Source organism: Galeopterus variegatus, unplaced genomic scaffold, assembly GCF_000696425.1.
Source record: "Galeopterus variegatus unplaced genomic scaffold, G_variegatus-3.0.2 Scaffold4866, whole genome shotgun sequence".
In the NCBI taxonomy this organism is placed as follows: Eukaryota; Metazoa; Chordata; class Mammalia; order Dermoptera; family Cynocephalidae; genus Galeopterus; species Galeopterus variegatus.
In genome coordinates this window covers 39,549-48,181 of record NW_007730977.1, presented here as the reverse complement: position 1 = coordinate 48,181, position 8,633 = coordinate 39,549, and positions in this window count along the sequence as shown.

Below are 8,633 nucleotides of genomic sequence, written 5' to 3'. Positions count from 1 at the left end.
CCGAGGGTTGCGATCCCGTTGCTGGTCCCGGTCTGGTACGGGCGCGACACTGAGGGTTGTGATCCGTTGCCGGACACGAAAAAAAGACAGAAAAGAAAAAAAAAAAAAAAAAAAAAAAAGGAGACCGGTCAGCTCACTGGTTGAGCACGGTGTGGGCGCGACACCGAGGGTTGCGATCCCATTACCGGTCACGAAAAAAAGACAAAAAAAAAAACAAAAAACACATAAACAACTCCACTCCCAAATTAAAACCCACCATTAAATCAAGAAGGCTCTCTTACTCCCCAGACAAAATAAAAAGTCAGGAAAAGGACATGGTAACTTTGATATATAATAAAATGTCTTCTTCACATCCTTTTACATAAAACACAGTCTTGTTAACTTATTCCCAAAGTGAAAATCCTCCTCACCTCACATGCTCCGTGATCCCAAGGGGACAGCTTAGGACATCAGCTCTGTTATTAGACAGTAATTATGGTGAGTGCTTCCGACCATCCAGCTATGTTTGCTTTTCGTCTGTAACATTCCCCAAGTTTTCTTCCTTTCATTTTTTTTTAGGGTTTGGGGAGTGTAAGAGAGTATAACCCCAGAAAAAGAAACAGAAATCTAATTTTCTAAATTACTTGTGTTTGGTGCATTATGGAGCCTATCAAAAAAACCTTATATAAATACTCAAATTTTCTACTTAAAAATTTCATTTGTCATTTTAAATGAAAGAATGCCATAATAATTAGGAGAGAGAGTCAAACTCAAGTCATTAATATAGAGAATTGTAGAAATGAGACATGCCATGGAAGATGTCTTAAAAAGTACATAAAGACTTTTGGAAATATTTTCTGACAGCGTGACTTATTGTAAGAGAAATAATATAATTAATGCTAGTATCTTGGGAGGAGTAGAATTAAAACAATATGGACTCCTAGCTTTTTTTATTTTAAGAAATTTCTTCTCTGCCATAAAACAAAATGAAATTCTGCCTTTCGCAGCAACATGGATGAACATAGAGAAAATTATGTTCATGTGAGGCATGTAACTTAATTACACAGCAAAACTTGTCACGTTAAGTGCAATAAGCTAGGAATAGAAAGAGAAAGGCTGCGTGTCCTCACTCGTAAGTGGGAACTAAATAAAATAAGCAAATAAATAAAAAAAGATAAAACAATCACAATAATCTGTTGAACTTCCAAAAGGAGAGAACAGAACTGAGGCCACCAGACATGGGAAAGGGGCAGGGGGAGGGAGAGTTAATGAGAAATTGGTAAAGGGCCACAAAAAATGATTACGTTGTGTAATGTTGAATATACTAATTATCCTGATTTGAGCATCACATGTTGCACACAGGTATTGATAGTCAATGCTGTACCCCACAGATATTTACAATCATGTATCAATAAATAAAAAAAATTAGAAAAGAAAGAAATTTCTTTTAGCCCCTTCATTCATTTGTTCACATGCAGAATAAAACGTTTTCACTGGATTGTGTTCAGTTATTTAGGAGTTAAGAGTTATTTTAGTCCTGTAGTACTTTTCTTTTTCTTAATTTTACTTCATTTTTCTGGGTAGTGACAGCCTGCTGATGTCCACTATTAATGCTGACATTATGGATGCATTGCAAAGACAATGAAGATGCATATCTTTCTAATAAAGAAGAACAGGGAGAGATGAATGTTCTTCCAATAATGATGCTAATGGCAGAGACTACTGCAATAAAATGTTCATTTTTCAAGATGAAAATACTGCATGTGACTGTGGGGATAGAAATTCAGTAGAAAATTCACATTCGTTTATTTATTTTAAGGTGAATACAATCAGTAGTACCACCAGGGCAGAAGCCTTATGTACTAGCCCAGTTATTCTCAGGGTGTTGTGAGAGGATCCTGGGGGCTCTTGACAGCCTATAAGAGGGTCTATCAAAATCAAAACTATTTTCATGGTAATATCACGACATTGTTTGCCTTTTCTACCTTGTCGACCTTTGCCCTGATGGAGCAAAAGCAATCCTTAGCACAATCCGAGGCAGTTGTACCCAACTGTACTGAGTGGTCATTGTATTTTTCACTGTCACACAGTCACACAAAAAAGAAAAACCAAAACCCCCAAACAACAAAACAAATTTGCTTAAAAATGTCTACCATAAAACAGTAAAAATTGTTGATTTTATTAAATCTCAACCCTAAAGTAGACATCTTTTTATATTCTATGTAACAAAATAGATGTATGCATGAAACACTTGTACGATGATCACATGAAACAAAAGCACCTGGGTGGTTGCTGGAGTGGGAGCTGATTTGGCCATTTGCGTAATAGAACTTTTTACTTGAAGGAATAACAGACAAAGTAGGGTTATTTATAATCGATTATTTGGTCAATATTTTTTGAAAAGAATGAAGTAAGTCTGTCACTTTAAGGAAAACAACTGACAGTTGTTGTTGCCAATTTTAAAATTCAAGCTTCTATGTTAAAAATGGAATTTTGAAAAACTTGTATCTGCCACTGTCAGTTTGTCACCTTCCTAACAATTGAAGTTCTCAGTTGAGATGACTGGTAATATTAAGTAATGCAAAATTTTGTTATTGTACAATGAAATGTACAACATTTGGATGATCTGCCTAACTCAATGAACCGAATATTTTCCAAATGAGCAGCATTTTACAGAATTATACATCAGCAAAAGATCCACTCGAACACAAGGTAGACCAGTGGATTTTAATGGAACAGAGTAGGAAAAATTCATTTATATGGTTTTAGATTCCACATTACATCTAACCCATAAGAAACTACTACTTGCCAACTGTTAGTGTGATTTCAAAGAATAATATCCAAAATTATCTGAAAAGGCTATCAAAATACTAATGACTTTTTAAATTACATACCTAGATGGGGACAGATTTTCCTAATATACATCCACCAAAGTAAAATATGAGAATCCAGCAGTCTTTTTTTAATATTAAAGAGAATTGCAAAAATGTAAAGCAATGGTACTTTTCTCAGTTTGGGGGGTTATAGAGTTATTTTTAATAAAATGTTCTTAATATTAACTTGTGATGGATTTATTATTGTTATTTTAAAATGATAAACAGATGACTAAATAACTCTTAATTTTAATTTAAAATTCAGTAAATAGGAATAAGTGTAACTCCTGTAAACAAAAGCTCTTTGGAGTCCTTGATAATTGTTAAGGTTGTAAAAGGGTAGTGGTCCCAAAACGTTTGAGAACTGCTGTCCTAACCTATGGAGATTTTCTACTGGTGGAACTTCAAAGATTAAATTGAAAACATAATAGAATACCAGAATTTACAAATTTGGAACTTCAAATTTTTGTTCGGTCAATCATTTGTACCAAAGTTTATTGAAATTACTGTATTTGGGGAAAATTGCTTCTTTATAGAGATCAAAAGGTTCAGTTTGTCTCCATTGCTGGTCCTGTTTCAGATTCCACAAAATTGATCCAAGCAGAGAATTTAGTTGGAAATTTTAACCTGATGTAGAGACAAGCTCAGCGATGTTTATTATTCTGTTTTTCCCTCTACTTTCAGAAGGAAGCAAAGTTAGTATTATGCTAATCATGGAAAAAGCAAAATAAACATGAGAAAAATCCCTTTTAGTGTTCTTATAAAAGATTTGTCAAATATGAGTAAAAATAAGTCTGTTAAGCCAAATAGTAGACTTTTTAGAAATATTTTAAAATAAAAGTCCAAATACACACAATTTTTTGTTTTTACAATGGCAGTCATAGGGTTAGACTAAAAATGAGAGGAAATGCTTTTTTTATTTCCATCCAGAAACTCACAAATATTTATGTGTAATTATACTCTAAGGATAAAAAAAGTTTTTTAGTTATTGCATCTGTGCGTGTATAGAGGAGCTACATTAGTCTATTAATGATTTGGAGATACTTATTTGGAAAAAAAGAACATAAACTCCCCTTTTCTTGTATATAATGTAAGAACATATACAAGAGTCTTTTTATATTTCCAGGAATGGGGGTAATCTTTTTTTAGCATATATTACAAAGAACATAAGCCATAAAGGAAAAGATTTGTAGATTTAATGACATAAAACTCAGAATCTTCCACTCAGCCATAAAGAGGAATGAAATTCTGCAATTCACAGCAACATGGATGAGCTTGGAGAAAATTATGTTAAGTGAAATAAGCCAGACACAGACACAGATATACTGCATGTCCTCACTCATAAGTGGATGCTAAGAAAGTAGAAAAGAAAGTAAGAAAGTGAAACCACAATAATACATCGAACTTTCAGAAGGAGAGAACAAATCTATGGTTATTAGAGGTGAGAAGGGGAGAGAGTTAGGGAGAAATTGGGTAAGAGACACAAACAATAATTACAATTCGTAATCATGAGTATGCTAATAATATTGATTTGATCATCACACATTGTATACAAATAATGATAGTAAAATAGGATTTAAAGTAAAGGTCATTGTGATTATTGAGATATTGTTGTGAAACATTATTTTTTTGTAATAGAGATTTAATAATCTCATTGTTCTAGTTTTAGTACAAGCCATCAAAAAACTAATCCGAGTTGAAACTAATCACCTATATCATGAAACATATCATATCCCTGAATAAAATGACAACATGTAGGAAGCATATGCCCCTACATAACTTTGAAATTTAGTTTTACTCTAATGGAATAAAATTGTAAAAGAACACAAGTGAAAACAAGACAAGAAATTGTCAAATAAAAACTAGCATCAGGTAAATGCCAGGTAAAGACTAATGACTAGAGCAGAATAAGCCAAAACAAAAGCTGTTCTGTGGTTTGGTTCCATCCATGGAAGTGTGGTAGTTTCTATGAAGAATGCAAAACTATACATTGAAAATAGCCTGTTTATTGTCAAATCTTACAATGTATTGAATGTTAATACATTTTAAATATAGTGTGCAAATAAAGCATTAAAATATTGAGTGTCGATATGAGGTAATGAATTTTAAAAATACAGATCATATTATGAGGCAGTACATGAATTACCAAATAAATATAAGCCAGCAGGAACTACAACTTCAGAGAAAGGACACACGGGGAAATCTGGAATATAGACATTGAGGAGGAAGCAACTGAGCTGGATCTGGGAAAATTAGCATTTAATTTAGAGGCAGATCCTCCAGAGCCTGAAATAATAGAGAAATTATCAGTGTATTGGTTCACTTTTGTTGCTTATAACAGAATACTTGAAACTGGGTAATTTATAAAGAAAAGAGGTTTATTTCTTCCAGTTTCAGAGGCTGGAAAGTCCAAGGTCCAGGGAGCACCTCAGTGAGGGCCTTCTTCTACAGTGGCTCAGGGTATCACACAGTGAATGGGCTGAGCAAGAGCACTAACATGCTCACTTGCTCTCATTTTAAAGCCATCAGAGCCATGCCCCTTACCACCCATTAAGCCATCAACTTAGTACTCTGTAAATGGATCAATCCATTCACTAGATCACAGTCCTTACAGTCTAATCATCTCTCAAAGGCTCCTCCTTTCAATTACTATAATAGGATTTCCCACACTCAGTACTGTTACAGTGGGAATTAAATTTCCAACAGATGAACTTTTGTGGGACACACTTGACCCATAGTAATCAACAACGTCCATTCACTTATGAAAGAAAAGTTAGTTATATCTGATGAATTAGGGGAAAGGGATTGATATAATGTTTCTGAGAATGTTTGTTACCTTCTGAGTTTTTAACCATTTATTATTTATGAATAAATGAATAAATAAAAGCTGAGCTTTTATTATCCAGACAGGAGACTAGCACTTAGAGTCACATATTTTGTCTTCGTATGTATTCATTTTGTAATCATATGAAAAGCTCTTCTTAAAAAGATCGTTTTGGTGATCTAGATTTATTTAGCATCAACTATCAGCTTATACTTATTTAGGTATAAATATCTTCATTTAATCAATGAGGAAATTGAGACAAAGATCACATGATCTAGAAGAGTTGGGATTGAATCCATCACTGCCTTATCCCAAGCCCTGTGGTCTTTTTACTGTGTTGTTTTCAGATTTATCTTGTGTTTTCTTCTTTCCAGTGTTTAATTGCTTTCTGAGGTTGTTATTTGTTCAAGGGATTTATTTTGCTCTTTCATATCACTCAAGGAAGAGTTTTATCTTTATTGCTCTGGAGTCTGAAAGAGTGAATGTGTCTTTAAAATGTAGGAAACTGCTTACAAAGACCAATGAGCCTTTTACTGCTTTCCCTAAATGTTGTCTCCTCTACTGAAATGCAAGCAATAACAATGTGTAAAAAAAGCCTGTGTGAAAATATACAGTATTAATTTCAAAAGTGTGATTCATCACCGTGCCCCAGCTTTACTTGTGAGACCAGAATACAATTTTCTTTTAATTTGAAAACCTATAAAAATAATTTACTAAAAGAATAATTAGGGGAGCAAGCTAAATTTTCTACCACAAATGATTTTTCCAACATAATTGAAAAGTGTAGGAATCCAAATGCTATGCAGTCTTACTAATTAAGCCTCAGTATAACTGATTCTTGAAAAAAATTTCAGAGTCCTATTGGCTATGAAGCAGAAAGAAACAGAAAGAAATCTTAGAAGATAATGAAATAAAGGGAAAGGTAAAAAGTGTTGGGCCCACCTTCACTAGAATTTATAAGTTATAGGACATCATAATATGGTCCAGCATGTTGGATTGGAGAGCTCCCTGTTATTTTAGTGACATTCCCTTAGACAAGACACCGTACATGCTTGTGTGTCACTTTCTCTAACTATGACAAATTGGATTCGTACAGACAACTCAAGTTTCTGTATTGCTCTATAATCCTGTTGGTAGATTATTTCACAGGCCATCTGATATTCACAGATGATATGGACCTTAGGCTACATTCACCCTGTATCCTGGAAGAGGAACAAAACACTAAAATAATTTAAAAGGAGGACAAAATATGCTTCTGTTCTTTGTTGTCTTCACTTTCATTCTACATAATCCTCCCTGTCCATTTTGTTTATGACCAAGCCTTCCCCTGCTGTCACTATTTCAGAGAGCACCAAAACATAAATACTTGGTTCTAATTCTTCCCTTACTTCATACTTGCGTTTTCAATTGTCACCTAAGCTTGATTAGAATTTAACATACTGAAAAATAATTTTTTATAACCCACTGCCAGGCAACACCATTAAAACATGTACTTTCTTTCATGTGACTTAACTGGATGAAGATTGTATTTGATTACAGTTACATTGATTTCTCCTTCTTGCTCACAATCATCCTTCTCTTACTGAAACTCTAGCCCAATTCTGTCAGTTCCATTTCCAATTGGAAGATTTCTCATTCCTCTTCCTACTGTTGTGGTCACACAGGTCTAGGTCACACCTTTATTGCAATAGAGAACTTATTGTCTTTCTGTCTAGTCTTTCTTCCTTACAATTTGTCCTAACATAAATATTTTATTATGTCCTGCTTCTTTCAAATGTGATCTGTGACTTTTCATTGAAATCTTTTCAAAGACAATCTTCTTAGCCTAGACTTTCCAGGGTCTTCACTTTCTGGCCTCATTTTTTCATTCCAACAATTTTTCCCAGATGTCCTATATTTCAGTTATATCAGACTGTCTATTATTTATTGAATTCATACTGTTAATCACAACATAGATTTAGCTTTGCGTAAAGGAGACCTCATATAATTGTGGCTTAAGCAATACAAAAATTTAATTTTCTGTCACATAACAACCTAGGTATAGACAGTTGAAGGCTGATATGATAGATCTATTCCATGCGGTCATTTAGGGACCCAAACTCTGCCATTGGAAGCACTTTGCCATTTTCAGTATGATCATCTGTGACTCAGTACCGTGTCCCTAATTCCAGCTCCATGAAAGAGGAAGTGAGGAAAAAGATCACTTGTATTTAAAACATATCCTGGAATTTCCATATATCACTTCTCTCACATGTCACTGGCCAGAACTTAGTAACCCTGGCTATCCTTAGCTCATAGAAAGCTGGAATTTGTCATCTTTATACTAGTCAAGTATATGCACAGTTAAAGTTGCTATTACTATGGAAGAAAGAGAAAACCAGATAATGAGGGATAAGCAGGGGGCATCGTCACACTTACTAAGTTGTTATTGGTGGTGGTGGTCTTCCCTCCTCCTTGCTCTCTCTTCTTCCCTTTCCTTCTTCTTTTCCCTCTGCTCCTCCACCTCACCCTTTTCTGTTCATTCGCTTCTTTTAGCACCATGACTTACCATTTTCTCTGTTGAGGTACTCTTTCCTTTAGCTCCACCTCTTTTGTTAAAATTCTTATCCACTGTTCAGAGAAAAGCCAAAACTATATAAGACTTTTCGAGATACTCTTATTTTATTTAATTAATTAATTTTTTTGGCAGAAGGCCAGTACATGGATCAGAAGCGGTGACCTTGGTGTTGTAAGGCTGTGCCCTAACCAACTGAGCTAACCAGCCAGCCCAAGACACTGTCATTTTAAATAAATCTAGTATACTTTTCCTTTGCACATAATTTTTTTTTTTTCTTTTTTGTCTTTTGACTTTTTCCGTGTCCGGCAACGGATCGCAACCCTCAGTGTTGCCCCCCGCACCGGACCGGGGACCGGCAACGGGATCGCAACCCTCGGTGTCGCTCCCACACCTCGCTCAG